Source organism: Arachis stenosperma, chromosome 7, assembly GCF_014773155.1.
Source record: "Arachis stenosperma cultivar V10309 chromosome 7, arast.V10309.gnm1.PFL2, whole genome shotgun sequence".
Taxonomy (NCBI): Eukaryota; Viridiplantae; Streptophyta; class Magnoliopsida; order Fabales; family Fabaceae; genus Arachis; species Arachis stenosperma.
Window position 1 is genome coordinate 13,684,737 of NC_080383.1, and position 15,876 is coordinate 13,700,612.

Genomic DNA, 15,876 nt, shown 5'->3' on the forward strand with positions numbered 1-15,876 from the left:
ATTAGTTTATATTCTAATCACACAAACAATAAATACTAACTAAATGATATTTATTTATATTATTAGTCTCTAGTGTATAAGTTGTGCTACTTGTAAATCATATATTTAATTTATTTTATTATATTTATGTATAATTTTTTTATAAAAAGATTGATATATATTTATTGAAAAAATTAATTTACTTAGTATATATAGAAAATTTAAATTATTAACCTCTTTTGTTATATTAATATTTAATTTAGTTAATAATTTTTTTCAAATGCTTTAAAATACATTGTAACTAAATTTTAAAAAATAGATAAATTAACTATTATGAAAAAGTAAAATTAACTATTATAAAAGAGTTTAATATTTTAATATTAAATAATTATATTAATTAAAATACAAAATACATAAAAAAATACTGTTTGTATATTAAACATTTTTGACACCTTTATAAAAATAATTAATTAATCACAAATTTAATAACAAAATCTTTGTACAATTGTTAAAAAAATACAAATGTTAAAATAGTATTTATTATAAAAGATATAGATATAGCAAGAATAACAAAACTTAATTATTGAATATGTTATTTTTAGATATCTATTACTAATAAATTCATTAATATATCATATCTTTCATTATAATATTTTTTACCACCAAAATTTTGAATAAAATAAAAAATATTTAATTTATTATTTTTCATGATAGTAAATAAGATAGTAAATTTTATTTATTTATTTAATTATTCAGTAGAGGATTTTTATATAATATCTAAAGATAGAAAGACAAAAATACTATCTATAAAAATAGTAGTAATATAAATTATGGTCATCACATACTTAAATCTTAAAATTTAAAGAATTAAAAACCTAAATAATTAAATATGAGATCAAATATCATTTTGTCATTATATAAGAAGGATTTTTATTATTAACAACAAAAAAATATTAATTATAAAAAAATAGTGAAGCAGTGAAAATAAATAATTTTAATGCGATCCAATCTTCACATGTTTTTCGGATCTCTGCCTATTTGATAGTTGATCATTTTTATTAACATTTAAATTTTACTTATTATATATATAATTTGTTACAAATTTTTTCGTATTCTTGAGTTACAACGATTTCTTAAGTCATTTGTGAGTTAAATGATACTTAATTATTTATTTTATCAACCTAAAGGAGTATTTATTTCTTATTTATTTCTTTTAAAATAAAATCTTAAAATTCTATCTTTTAAAACCAATTTATACTACATCAAACAAACTTTTATAATTTGTACCATCTTAAATAAAATATTTATATTAAAAAATTATTTGAATAAATGTTGTTTAAATTAAAAAATATTTTAAAAAAATGTCTGTTAAAATTCGTTTCATTGATTTTTTTTATTTTTTAGATGAATTAGACATTATTATATGCATTAATATGTTACTTAACTATCATAACTTAGATCCATTGTGAATAATCTTTGTTATTTAGGCATATTTTTGTACATAAGTTAAATATGATTTCAATATTGCCACTTACATACAAAATTTTAACACTAAATATTCTTAAAATCTGTAATTATAAATTATATTTTTGTAATATTTAAACCATAAAAATAATATCTATTTTTAAATATATCATTTTATTGTACAAAATAAATTTAAAAGGAAATACAAAAAATATATAAATTATATCCTATTAATAAATTTCACTTTAATGTCATTTTAACTAACATTATTAACACAAATTATATGACAATAAATTTTTTTAATCATAATTAAATTTATAAAATCACATTTATACCAACATGTATTGTCTATCTTAAAATACTTTTATATATGAATTATTTAAATATGAATTATTGCATAAGGTCATTGACCTCTCTGTAAAACAATTAGAGGATGAAATATTAAATAAATATAAATACCGACTCAAAAGGAAAAAATTATTTTTTTATAATTAAATTTCTATTCAATTTGTACTTAAAAGTTGAAATAAGAAACATCTTTTTGAAAAATAAAAACACTATGATAAAACTATTTCTTTAATAACTTGCACGATATTTTTTTTTTGTGACTGAATATAACACAAAGAAAAAAGACCTAAGAAAAAGAGTAGTACTCCTCTCTAATAATAATGTCTAAATTATTAGGAGGTAGTAACCACTCTAGATAGATACACCTGCTTGTTTAAAGCAGTAGTCTTAGCCATTAAATCAGCCGCTCTGTTTGCTGTGCACTGGATGAGCACTAAAGTAGCGGTCCAATTGTGCTGGAGCATCTCTTTGATTTTGTCAAGCAGATCAGAGTTATTCATAATTATACTGGTTGTGCCTTGCAAAACAAGAAGAAACGCATCAAAATTATCAGTTTCACATATGACCTATTTGCACTCGCAATCCCAAGCCATAACAAGCCCTCTCCAAATAGCATGAAGCTCTCAACAGAGAACACTAGAAAGAGGTATACTGGCAGAAAAACTTTTTATCCAAATTCCCATGCTGTCTCTAATATTATATCCAAAGTCAGCTAACTGCTCATTTTCAAAAACGCTTGCATCGCAGTTCATTTTATAGACATTCGTTGGAGGTAGTTCCCAGTTATATTTTAAAGAAAAAGGAATAATATGTTTTTGGTTGATAACAACATTAGAGAAATCTCGAGCAGCTTGTTTAACTAAGTGAATAATTTTCTCCTTACTCCATGAATCATCTTGGTGGAAGATGTTATTGTTCCTATCCCTCCAAATCCACCAAAAGGCCGCTGCAAAGAGAAACTCATTTTTGTTGAGGTTAGAACGAATCCAAGACACAAAATTCAAACTAGAGTCCTCAGTGGTCATTCCCAAATTTAAGATAATCCAAATCTATTGAGCTTTTTGGCAAGTCCTAAAGCAGTGGTTAATATTCTCTAGAGCAAGATAACATCTCTGACAAAAATCAAAAGTAGCAAGACCTCTTTGAAACCGGTAACTAGTTGTGGGAACTCCGTTGTTGAGGCAAAGCCAGAGCAGATACTTTATCTTCTCCGGTATTCTCAAGCGCCAAAGCCAAAGCCAATTTTCATTATCATTCCAGCCAAATTTCTTCTTCAATAGCCATTCATACCCGCTTTTAGTCGAGTAGGTGAGAGTATTTGAGTTTGTCCAAAACCAACCTGTTTTATCTCCTGCCTGCTTGATAGGATCAAAGAGTATTAAATCAAGTTTAACTTCTTCCGGAATCATTGTGCAAAGAATATCCCACCGCCAATGCCTATGGTGCCAGACATCTTCTAACTTCAAGTGAGAATCAGAAATGTGCACAAAAAGAACTAAAAGAGCTAGCGTTCCACATGGTCGCCAAACATGATACCAAAAGGATTGAGACATCCTGCCTGTACACCAATCAAAACCATCACGAAGCTTTTCTATTGTCTTATAAATCGTTCGCCAAGTGCTTGAAACATTATTAGAAAAATTGGGTGAAAAGCAAGAACTCCCAGATAAATATTTTGCCAACATAATTCTTACCCAAAGCTTATCTTTATTATGCAATAATTGCCAAACAAGCTTTCCGAGTAAAGCAAAATTTACACATTGCGTATCTCTAATTCCCAAGCCTCCATATTTTCTTGGAGTGACAACTTTACTCCACTTGACCAAATTTAAGCAACGCTCTCCCACCTTTCCCTTCCATAAGAATTGTCTAAGCACAGAATCAATCTTTTGACAAGCCGACGTAATAGTCACTTGCATCTGATAAATAGGAAGAGAAGAAGCAACAGATTTAATTAAGCAAAGCCTGCCTGCTCTATTGAGGAGCCGACCTTTCCAACTAGCCAGCCTATTCTTGATATTCTCTAAAGAGTCCGAAAAAATAGATCTAGCAGCTCGAGAATGATTAAGATTCACCCCCAAGTATTTGTCTAGGTCACTAGTAAAAGGAATATTAGAAATACCAGACAACATTTCCTTCCTTCTATTAGAGATATTTCTAGAACAAATAGCTTTAGATTTTTCAATGTTAACATTCGTACCTGAAACTTTACAGAACAACTTCAAGGTGTGCACAACATTCTGAACTTGATTTTTCTTCGCTTTACAAAAAAGGAGTAGGTCATCTGCAAACATCAAGTGAGAAACTCTAGGTCCCCCTCTAGAAACAGCCACACCATCCCAAATACCCTCGTCAACTTGTTTGAAAATGAAGCACGCCAATTTCTCCATACAAAAAACAAATAAATACGGAGAAATTGGATCTCCTTGCCTGAGCCCTCTGCGAGGTTGGAAGCTGTCCAATCTATTCCCATTCTAAAGGATGAAAAGATTTGAGGCCTGAATCCAATTCATTACAAGCCGAATAATTAGAGAAGGAAAGCCAAAATATAATATGATACAACTCTACAAATGTACGTATACTTCTTTTAAAATAAAAAACTCTTTAATTAAATATAATTAACATAGATGCCATTTAAACAAAATGCTTACTGATGTACTTTTACTGGCAGTTAGCATCAAATGTAGATTTATTATTTTGATTAGCTACTTTTAGCCAAAATACCAAATAATCATAGTTCAAATTATTATCTATTCAGTAACTAAGATGAGAAGTAAAGTATAAAAAATAACAAATGGATAACGGTTAAAAGCAGAAAGACAAATATAAATGCTCGTATCTGAGGAGACGGTTTCTTATTACATATATTAACACAAATATATGTTTTTAAATTATTTCCATGCTTTTTTTATAAGTTTAATTTACCAAAACTAAAAGGAAGTAAATAAGATCAGTTCCACAAAATACATCCAACGACAAATTGATACAAAAAGATAACCTAAACTAAGAGAACAAAAAAAAAGACAGTTACATCAATTGTTCTAGAAAAACTATCCATAAACAGATAATCACTCGAGCACTGCATTAAGACCCTGCAAACAATCACAGATTTGAACTATTACTCATTGGCTTTTAAAAATGACTTGTACTTATCAAAATTAAAAAATCTAATATAATCTTATATATTAATTAATATCTAAAATTAATTCTTATTAATGTCTATTATAATATTTTTAAATTTTAATTATTTTACCAAACGCACTATCACTTATTGTTATTTGTGCTTATTGAAAGTCATTTTTAATTTAAATTATCAAACATAAAAGATAATTTTTATAAAGTAATTTTTATAAGTTACTTTTGAAATGTACAAATTTTATCAAATTAAGCGTAATGTTAGTTTTAGTGATTTATTTGAGTAAAAAGAATTATTTTTTATAAAAAAATAAATAATTTTTTTAAAAAGAATTATATTATTTAGAAAATAGAATTAAAATATGCTTTTAATATTTGAAATTTTTTTTAAAAAAATTATTTAAATATAAAATAATTTTTTTATTAATTTTTTTAAAATATAAATTTTTTAACCAGGTGATTGTATCTTCTCCCTTATAAATTTCTCTCTTCAGATCTTTTCATACTTAATTAAAAAGATATTTTATTAATATAAGATAACATATGATATCTTTTTAAGTTCAATTAGAAGATATAATATTAAATTTAAAATATGATTTAATTATTTTTTGATGATATGATATTAAAAATTGACACATTTAACTTTAGTTTATGTCAACCAAAAAAAGTAATTTTTATCTTAGATTTTTTTTTGAAAAATTAAAATAAAAAGATAACATAATTATTTTGAACCGAAACATCCCAGGCAAAATCAAAATGAACATAAATTGTCATATTTCAATATTTTTATTTTTTCAATCAGTAGATACTTTCATCCAATATATAAACTCTACTACCGCATTATTAAACCACTTACTTCAATAATCTTCTTAATTCTTTAATTATTTGTTTCTCTCTTTTTTAATCTTGAATATGGCTTCAACAAATTTGCCTTCAGGTGCAAGCAAGAAGTTTAAACCTACAGATGAAGAACTCATTCAAGATTTTCTCCGTAACAAAATCAATGAAAGGCCTTTACCAAACTATGAAACCATTCTTGAAGGTGAATTGTTTGGTACGGAGAAGAATCTATGAAAAATTTGAGAAGAACACGTTGAAAATTCTTATGACGGGAAGGACCTCTATTTCTTCACTACACTGAAGAGGAAGTTCTCGACTAACAGCTTGAGAATGGTTCGCACCATCGGGTTGGGTTCTTGGGAAGGTGAAGAGGTCAGAAAAGAGATTATGGCCAATAAAACTAACCAGTGCATTGGAATGAGGAAATGATATCGCTTTGAGAAAAGTGGTACTAGTCATGATGTTGGATGGATCTTGCATCAATATAGCATTGATTCTTCTTTGTTACCAAATCCTTCCAATGTAAGTATCATAATTTTGTGCATATTCTTTAACCAGAGGTTTCGAATTTGAATCAAAAGAACCAGTACAAACTAAATTTTTGTTGGACTGTATTGTATAACGTTTTGATAATAGATTAAAAGTTCAATTGCTGATGGACATAGAGTTGTAAAAGTGTTCTGTCTAACAAAAAAAATTCGTCTTTATTTTATTTTAATCTTCTCATTATTTCTGTTTCTATTTAAGAAACAAAATCAAAACACAACCTAGGTGACGGCTACATTATGCTTAGTTTCTCAATGACACAACCTTGGAAATTTATTTTGGGTTGATATATATAATGACTGCTACATTATTTATGTCTTGCTCCAATTCCAATTAAACAAAGATTAATGTATTTATATATTTTTCTTGCAGATGAATAGTTATGTTTTATGCAGAATTAGAAAGAATAACATTAAATCTCGTCAAAAGAGAAGAAACCTCTAGCTCCCGAAACTGTGGCTACTATAATACCAGTCAGTATTGATTTGATTGATGTGTTTAGTTTTTTCTAACTATAAGGAAAAAGTTTAATTTTGATTTTAAGCTTACTCAATTAATAGTAGTTTATAGCTTATTGAGTTGTGTTTATGTGTCTTCAAGTTTCAATTTAACGTCTCATACACACTCTTTCTTTTCAATAATAATAGTGGTGCCTTTGAATACGACTGAGTGTTGTTGAAATAATAAATTTAAAAATTATATTTTTATTTATTTGAATACAATATTTTTAATTAGTTTGAGGATTATAAAGTGTATATGATTTGATTATAACTCTTTTTATAATTTGAAAATACTGCTTCTATTAAAAAGTCTGTTTGAATTTTATTATATATAAAGTAAGTTTTTTCGAATACTTTGATTTTGATTATTTAAATCCATATTTGCATATCTTACTATCTACATATTTATAATTAATGGCTCTTTTATTTAAATGGAACAAAGATGTTTTAATTTATAATTACAGCTTCTCTTGTTTCTCTTGTTTGTAAGACTAAATAAATAAAAGATTTTGATTTTGAAAGAATATAGGCGAATAAAGTAATTCGAGTAACTAAATAAAATAATTAAAGATTCAATAATTGATTTAAGAACTACAGCTTATTTTCTGGTAGACTTTACTTATTTACTTTAATTTAGAAACCAACTTGATTTGCATATATATTGGACGAAAGTCAATAATAATTATTCTTTAACAAAAAGAAAAAAATTTCTGTTTTACAACAAATGTCACATTCATCAAAGTATTCGTATTGTAAGTATTATTCTGTATTTTTTTTTCTTCTTCGAATTGAAATTGTGTATGAAAATTATTAAATTTTTAGATTAAAGTAAATCTAAATTTATGATGCTAGTTTGGATATCTAATTTAACTTGGTTTCCTACCTATTTTCTATAACCATATACTAGTTACATATCTAAATCACACAAATGATGAATCGTGCAATTTTTGTTTTATGTTTTTTTTCTTCTTTATTATTATTATTATTATTATTATTATTATTATTATTATTATTATTATTATGCATCTATATTTTTAATAGAATCTATAGGTCAAGTTCTTGATATTATTATTGTGTTCTTAATATTAGAATGCCATTGATTATGCTAGAATAGTAGAATTTGTTAAACAATTAGAAAATGGAGATGACAGGATGGAGATTTAAAATGAATCAGTAAACCAATCAGACAATAATGGAGATGAAAAGATTAATGAGATTCAAATAGAACTAACAAATCAATTAGAGAATAATAATGGAGATGAAAAGATTGATGAGATTCAGAGAGAACTAACAAATCAATTAGAGAATAATAAGGATGAAATAAAGGTTGAGGCTTTGGTTACTACTATTGGAATTGAGGCAAACTGTGACGAAATGGAAGATGGTGATGATGATGAAGATCACAATGATATGACATAACCAGAGTTTTTTGCAATGCAATTGATAGAAGTTAACAAAGACTGGTTCATCCCAAACGATGATGTTCTCCTAATTCCAAATAAATTTCACAATGACACATTAAAGAGGTTTAAAAAAGTTTTGTGATCAACAATATCTAATTTTTATTTTTTTATTTATTTTTAGTTTTAATTTTGTACAGACTTTTGTTTTGGTCCGATAGATTTATGTATTAATTTTTGAGTGAATTAAGAACTACTTATTAATGTAGTTAATTTATTTAACTTTGTTCTAGATAATCTGAGGATGCTTTTTCTGCAATTTAACATTTATTTGGAAGACAAAGTATATGCATCATGCCTATTAATTAATGGGGTTTATTCTTGGGCTACTCCCAAAAAAAATTCAAGAATGACTTTTGATGTTTAGACCTTGGAGAATTGATTGTTTAAATGAAACTAGTGTATAACCCGGGCTACGCCCGGGCCAAACACTATTCCATTATAAAATTTATTCATATCTATTTATTGGTATTAATAATTACTATTTTTAATTTTAAAAGGTATTTATATATAAAAATTTATTATACAGTGTATAAAATTATTTTATTCTATATTCTCAGAGAACAAAATAATTTTATTATTTTTTTAGTTCATATTAAAAAAAGTTTTTAAATATAAAAACTATTATGTTTGTGTTTACATATGTTTCAAAAAAAATAAAATTTTAATAAAATTAGTTTATATTCTAATAACACAAACAATAAATACTAACTAAATGATATTTATTTATACTATTAGTCTCTAGTGTATAACTTGTGCTACTCGTAAATCATATATTTAATTTATTTTATTATATTTATGTATAATTTTTTTATAAAAAGATTGATATATATTTATTGAAAAAATTAATTTACTTAGTATATATAAAAAAATTAAATTATTAACCTCTTTTGTTATATTGATATTTAATTTAGTTAATAATTTTATTCAAATGCTTTAAAATATATTGTAACTAAATTTTAAAAAATAGATAAATTAACTATTATGAAAAGGTAAAATTAACTATTATAAAAGAGGTTAATATTTTAATATTAAATAATTATATTAATTAAAATAAAACACATAAAAAATATTATTTGTATACTAAACACTTTTGACACTTTTATAAAAATATAAAATAATTAATTAATCACAAATTTAATAACAAAATCTTTGTATAATTGTTAAGAAAATACAAATGTTAAAATAGTATTTATTATAAAAGATATAGATATAGTAAGAATAACAAAACTTAATTACTGAATATGTTATTTTTAGATATCTATTACTAATAAATTCATAAATATATCACATCTTTCATTATAATATTTTTTACCACCAAAATTTTGAATAAAATAAAAAATATTTAATTTATTATTTTTCATGATAGTAAATAAGATAGTAAATTTTATTTATTTGTTTAATTATTCAGTAGAGGATTTTTATATAATATCTAAAGATAGAAAGACAAAAACACTACCTATAAAAATAATAGTAATATAAATCATGGTCATCACATACTCAAATCTTAAAATTTAAAAAATTAAAAACAAAAAATAATTAGATATGAGATCAAATATCATTTTGTCATTATATAAGAAGGATTTTTATTATTAACAAAAAAATATTAATTTATAATTAGTGAAGCAATGAAAAACAAATAATTTTAATGCGATCCAATCTTCACATGTTTTTCGGATTTCTGCCTATTTGATGGTTGATAATTTTTATTAACATTTAAATTTTATTTATTATATATATAATTTGTTACAAATTTTTTCATATTCATGAGTTACAATAATTTCTTAAGTATTTTGTGAGTTAAATAATACTTAATTATTTATTTTATCAACCTAAAGGAGTATTTATTTCTTATTTATTTCTTTTAAAATAAAATCATAAAATTCTAACTTTTAAAACCAATTTATACATCACACAAACTTTTATAATTTGTACCATCTTAAATAAAATATTTATATTAAAAAATTATTTGATTAAAAATTGTTTAGATTAAAAAATATTTTAAAAAAATGTCTGTAAAATCCGTTTTATTGATTTTTTTTATCTTTTAGATGAATTAGACATTATTATATGCATTAATATGTTACTTAACTATCGTAACTTAGATCCACTGTGAATAATCTTTGTTAGCATATTCTTATACATAAGTTAAATATGATTTTAATATTGTCACTTACACACAAAATTTTAATACTAAATATTCTTAAAATCTGTAATTATAAATTATACTTTTGTAATATTTAAACCATAAAAATAATATCTATTTTTTAAATATATCATTTTATTGTAAAAAATAAATTTAAAAGGGAATACAAAAAATATATAAATTATATCCTATTAATAAATTTAACTTCAATGTGATTTTAACTAATATTATTAACACAAATTATATGACAATAAATTTTTTTAATCATAATTAATTTTATAAAATCATATTTATACCAACATATATTATCTATCTTAAAATATTTTTATATATGAATTATTTATATATGAATTATTGCATTAGGTCATTGACCACTTTGTAAAGCAATTAGAGAATGAAATATTAAATAAATATAAATACCGAATCAAAAGAAAAAAATTATTTTTAAATAATTAAATTTCTATTCAATTTGTACTTAAAAGTTGAAATAAAAAACATCTTGAAAAATAAAATATTTAATTACTCTGCAGGTCCCTATAGTTTCACCGAATTTTCAATTAGGTCCCTATACTTTTTTTCTTTTCAATTGGGTCCTTATACGTCAATTTTTTTTTCAATTTAATCCCTATTAAGGTTAAACGTTAAAAAAATGTTAGTACATTGTGAAATTACTTGTATACCCTATCTTCCACCTTCTTCATCACCTTTTCGTTATTCACCATTACTTATATAATCCCAACCTTCACATTCACAGGTTGTTTGTAGTAGTCTAAACTGTGAAATTTGAGTAGTTAAGATTAAAGCTAGTTTTAAATCAATCAAAAGATACTCAGCCATGAAAATAGGTCATGTGACATGTCCAAAAAATCCCAATTAAGATTCCTACACAAAATATTAAAAATAGAAAAAATAAAGAACTTATGCAGATAACACAATTAAGCATACTAACAAGTATCACAATAGAAAAATCCAAATTATATATACCTCAGACAATCAGATGCAGATTGAATACCCTCATTGGAAAGGTATTCCAAATGCTTTTTCAGAGTTTCCAAAATAGAAACATGAATGCTATCAAATAATATACTTGAGGTTTTGGACTTCAAAGCAGCTATAAGATCCTCCAACTCAAATGGACTCAAAAATAATAAAGTACTAAATGACCTTAAACAAGCATAAATAGAAAAGACTTCAAGAACAGCAACATCATCTGAATTTAAATTTTGGGAAGAAGAGGGTAATTGCAACTTTGCCTGAAAAATTTTGGACTGTTCATGACCAGATATTACAGTTATAAGAACATCCTCTGGTGTGGAATCTTTGAAAACCTCATTCAAATCACGAAGAACATCATCAACTTCCATAGGTCTCTGATTAAGATTTGTCATGTCTCCTTGGAGCTGACCCATCTTACCCGATATGACATTTACCTCATAAACACCATTCCCATTGGCAACATTGACGCAGGTTTCCTTGACATCTTCACACACCTCAACATTCAAATCAAAATTACATTCCCGCTGCAACTTCCCGCCGCCCAAAGATCCCCCATTCATGCTGATTTAGGAACCAACCTACCTGAATCACCCAAAATCAGTTGAGGAAGACGACGACATCCATTGCGGAAGAATCGCCGAACGCGATGACGGCGCGCGATGCACAGCCAGAAACGGCGCAGAGGGTCGCGCCATCGTGAAGGGGAAGGTGAAGACGAAGGTGTGCAAGATGGCTTGGGTGTGTGGCGATAGCAAGGGGAGAGAGAGAGGCACCCAGCCGCCCTCACGACAGCTGTTCTTCCATCTTCGTCACTGAATCACTGCCGGCTTCATACTCGCCGCGGCCTCTGCTGGTCCACCACTTGTATACGCTTTCCATGAATTTTCTTTTTTCGGTTCATTCTATTCAGATGCGAAGGGAGTGAGAGTGGGGATGAGAGAGCAAGAGGTGAGAGCGGGTCCAGAGAGGGAGAAAATGGAGTCTCTGAAAAAATGTTAAGGGTATTTTTGGAATTCAAGAAATATTGAAGTAATTTACATTAGGTTTTTTATTTTTAATTTTAGAATATACTTTTTTTAAAAGAATATTCTGTTATTTTAAACGTTTTTTTAGACGGTAAGGACTTAATTAAAAAAAATTAAATAGTATAAGGACCCAATTGAAAAAAAAAAAAAGTATAGGGACTTAATTGAAAATTCGGTAAAACTATAGGGACCTACAGAGTAATTAAACCAAAATAAAAACACTATTATAAAACTATTTCTTTGATAACTTGCACGATATGATACAACTCTATAAATTTACGTATATTTCTTTTAAGATAAAAAATTCTTTAATTAAATATAATTAACATAGATGCCATTTACACAAAATACTTATTGATGTACTTTTACTGGCAGTTAGCATCAAATGTAGATTTATTATTTTAATTAGCTACTTTTAGCCAAGATGCCAAATAATCATAATTCAAATTATCTATTCGGTAACTGAGATGAGAAGTAAAGTATAAAAAAATACAAATGGATAACGGTTAAAAGCAGAAGACAAATACAAATGCTCATATCTAAAGACACGATTTTTTATTACATATCTTAACACAAATATATGTTTTTAAATTATTTCCATGCTTTTTTTTTATAAGTTCAATTTACGAAAACTAAAAGGAAGTTATTAAAATAAGTTCCACAAAATACATCCAACTGACAAATTGATACAAAAAGATAACCTAAACTAAGAGAACAAAAAAAAAAGACAGTTACATGACTTACATCAATTGTTCTAGAAAAACTATCCATAAACAGATAATCACTTGAGCACCGCATTAAGACCCTGCCAACAAACAATCACAGATTTGCAACCTCAAAATCATCTTCTACCCACCGACCCCCTACCAGCATACATACTTGATGCCCATTCTTTTTCAAATCTGAATCTCTTCCAAGTTCTTTTGTAATGATGAACCTCCTTAAGGATCTCTTTCATTTTTATATCTTGATTTCTAAAAAATACTATTATTTTCTATGCCTTTTACTAATTAAAGCCACCATATAATATGTTGTGCCTTTTAATATTTGGTGTATATCATGGAGGATGAAAAGAAAAATAATAGCTTAAAAAAAACTACTTTTTCAATTAATTTAGTTAATTAAATTAATACTATAAAAGTAAAAAATATAATACTAACCTCTTTTGAAGCAAAAATGGACATCCTACAAAATCTAAGCTTTTTTTAACCAAAAAGTTACATCAAAACGTAGCTAGCAAACAAATGAATAAAAACATTAAAGTTAATTTTAATTCACATTATTTTAAGTATATGTTAAAATAATAAAATAGTAATTAAGTACTAATAAAAGCATTTTTATTGAAGAGTGTAGATAAAAAAAATGATGTGACTTGAGAATAATAAATTCTTCTTCGTTCAACAAAAATGAAACATACAAATGCTAAATAGAAAAATATTCTTAGATTCAATCAATTAGTAAAACAAAATTCTTTCATTTTTTTTATTTTTAATATTGTTATAACTTAAAAGCTTTAATTCTGAAATTACTTTATTAGAAAATAGTCTTCTTCTTTTCATATATCAATTCTTCTAGCACAATTATTATTTTAAAGAAAAAAAAGGTTAAAATTGATAAATGGGACATAAATTGTTAAAAATGCTCATTCAGTATTTTGATAGTGGGACATGGATTGTTGAAATTTCTCATTCAGTATTTTTTTATTGATGCTATGGAGTTACAGAGAATTCTATGCATTTTTTATATTCCAATTAATACTTTTTTTAGTAAAGGAACAAAATCTAGTTGTACTTGCTGGTATACCATCAGACGAACATATTAATTAGATAGCATCCTAAAAGTTCTTTTATCTTTTAATTCAAAATCTTAAAAGTTCTTTCCCTCCATCAATAAGTAGGACACAACTATAACCCGTTAACCACAATTATTAGGAGGCTAAGGTAACATAACCATATGATGCTAGATCTCAAATGAAAAAATAAGTCTTAGATACTACTGGCTAATATAGCAAGCAGTATCGATACCTACCAATTTGATTGAAGACATTGCAAGCTCCCTGCCTCTTCAATGAGGCTACTTTTGCTCTCTAAAATCTCAATGAGATCCTTAAGAACACTAAACTCTAATGACATGGAATTTGCATCATGGAATCTGCAAATAAAATTCGTAATATAAATATCTCTTTTAGTATCAAACACCAAAATGCAAATATAAAATAGTAAAGTAAACTACAAATTGATCTTCCAAGAAACATAAAATCAGTGACCAAACAGCCAATTTATAAGTTTCTTATGCCATTTCAAGTAGTAAACTACAAATTGATCTTCCATCTAGATATAATTAGTATCAAACAGAAGATACAAATTCTGATCCCATGAAAAAAGGCTACAACATACACTAACTAACCCAACAGCAAAGAAAATTATGGTGGCAAATATTCAGTAGAAGGCAGTTTTGTTTAAAGGAAAACACATGTTCTATATGGGTTAGTACAAAAAAAATTCTCTTTCATAAATCTATTTTATCTTTCAGTTTTTTAATTTATGAGCAAAAAATTATTCACGCTAAAATAGAATATGATAAATACTTGATCACACTAAAATAAAACAGTAGAAACATCACATAATATTTTTCAGTATCTCTTACAAAATTGAGATGCTGTGAGAAGCTTAATGACAAAGGGAGCACAATTTAAAAAACTGGTGGCAGACTAACTCATGATGTGAGAAGCATCACATAAGTTGTACCTTTCACACCATCAACTATTTTTACAAGTCTTTCTTCTAATTATTATAGCTACAAAAACAAAACGTGTCCTAAATTACTAATTAAAAAGATTTTACAATTGTCTTCAAAATGCATTATCCAACAATAATTAGAAGAAAGACTTGTTAAAGGTACAACATATTGCAGCTTAATGCATTGCAATATATTTGGGGTGACTATCAAGTGCTTCAAGTTGATGAACACTGAGTGTAGCTGCACGAAACTCATCAAAATCCATCCTTCTATATTGCAATGCATTAAGCTGTAACCCAAATTCATTTTAATCAGCGAGCACTATTGGTGCAAATGCTATTTATATAATGTATGGAAGTATTGGTACAGTTAAATCATAGAACTTACTAATCCAAAAAAGTCAATAATGTGTGACTCCATAGCATTTGTTGCATTTTTCATCGAGGCCTGACCATGTCAAATTCATGGGATGGCAAACACAATCATCTTAACCAAGTATATAAAAAGAATTTGAAACAAAACTAACCGCTCCATTTTTGTTTGGCTCCAAAAGTGTAAACTCCTCCTTTAAATAAAGCAGTTCGTCTACAGTTAATGTCTTAGAGACTTAGACAGTGCCTGTGTTGGTGCCCATCAAAATAATATTCTGCTTAGTTATTGAGAAGCTTAATGTACAGTGGGATCATTTAAAAGCAGAA

The 15,876-nt window shown here is 26.2% G+C and overlaps 1 protein-coding gene across 31 annotated transcripts in view; it reads right to left on the bottom strand.

The window, feature by feature from the left end:
• Positions 1–11,380: 11,380 nt before the first annotated feature.
• LOC130942057 (uncharacterized) overlaps positions 11,381–15,876 on the bottom strand; it is a 44,882-nt gene continuing 40,386 nt past the window's right edge. For 26 of the 31 annotated variants that reach the window (XR_009070801.1, XR_009070796.1, XR_009070797.1 and 23 more), the window contains 3 exons: positions 15,705–15,796; positions 15,566–15,625; positions 13,003–14,590 (listed from right to left, as the gene is read on the bottom strand). The gene's annotated coding sequence lies outside the window, so the exon portion shown is untranslated. Of the gene's footprint in view, positions 12,399–13,002; positions 14,591–14,675; positions 15,468–15,565; positions 15,626–15,704; positions 15,797–15,876 lie in introns of those variants that run through there. The other 5 variants (XR_009070781.1, XR_009070778.1, XR_009070788.1 and 2 more) reach the window with 5 other exon arrangements.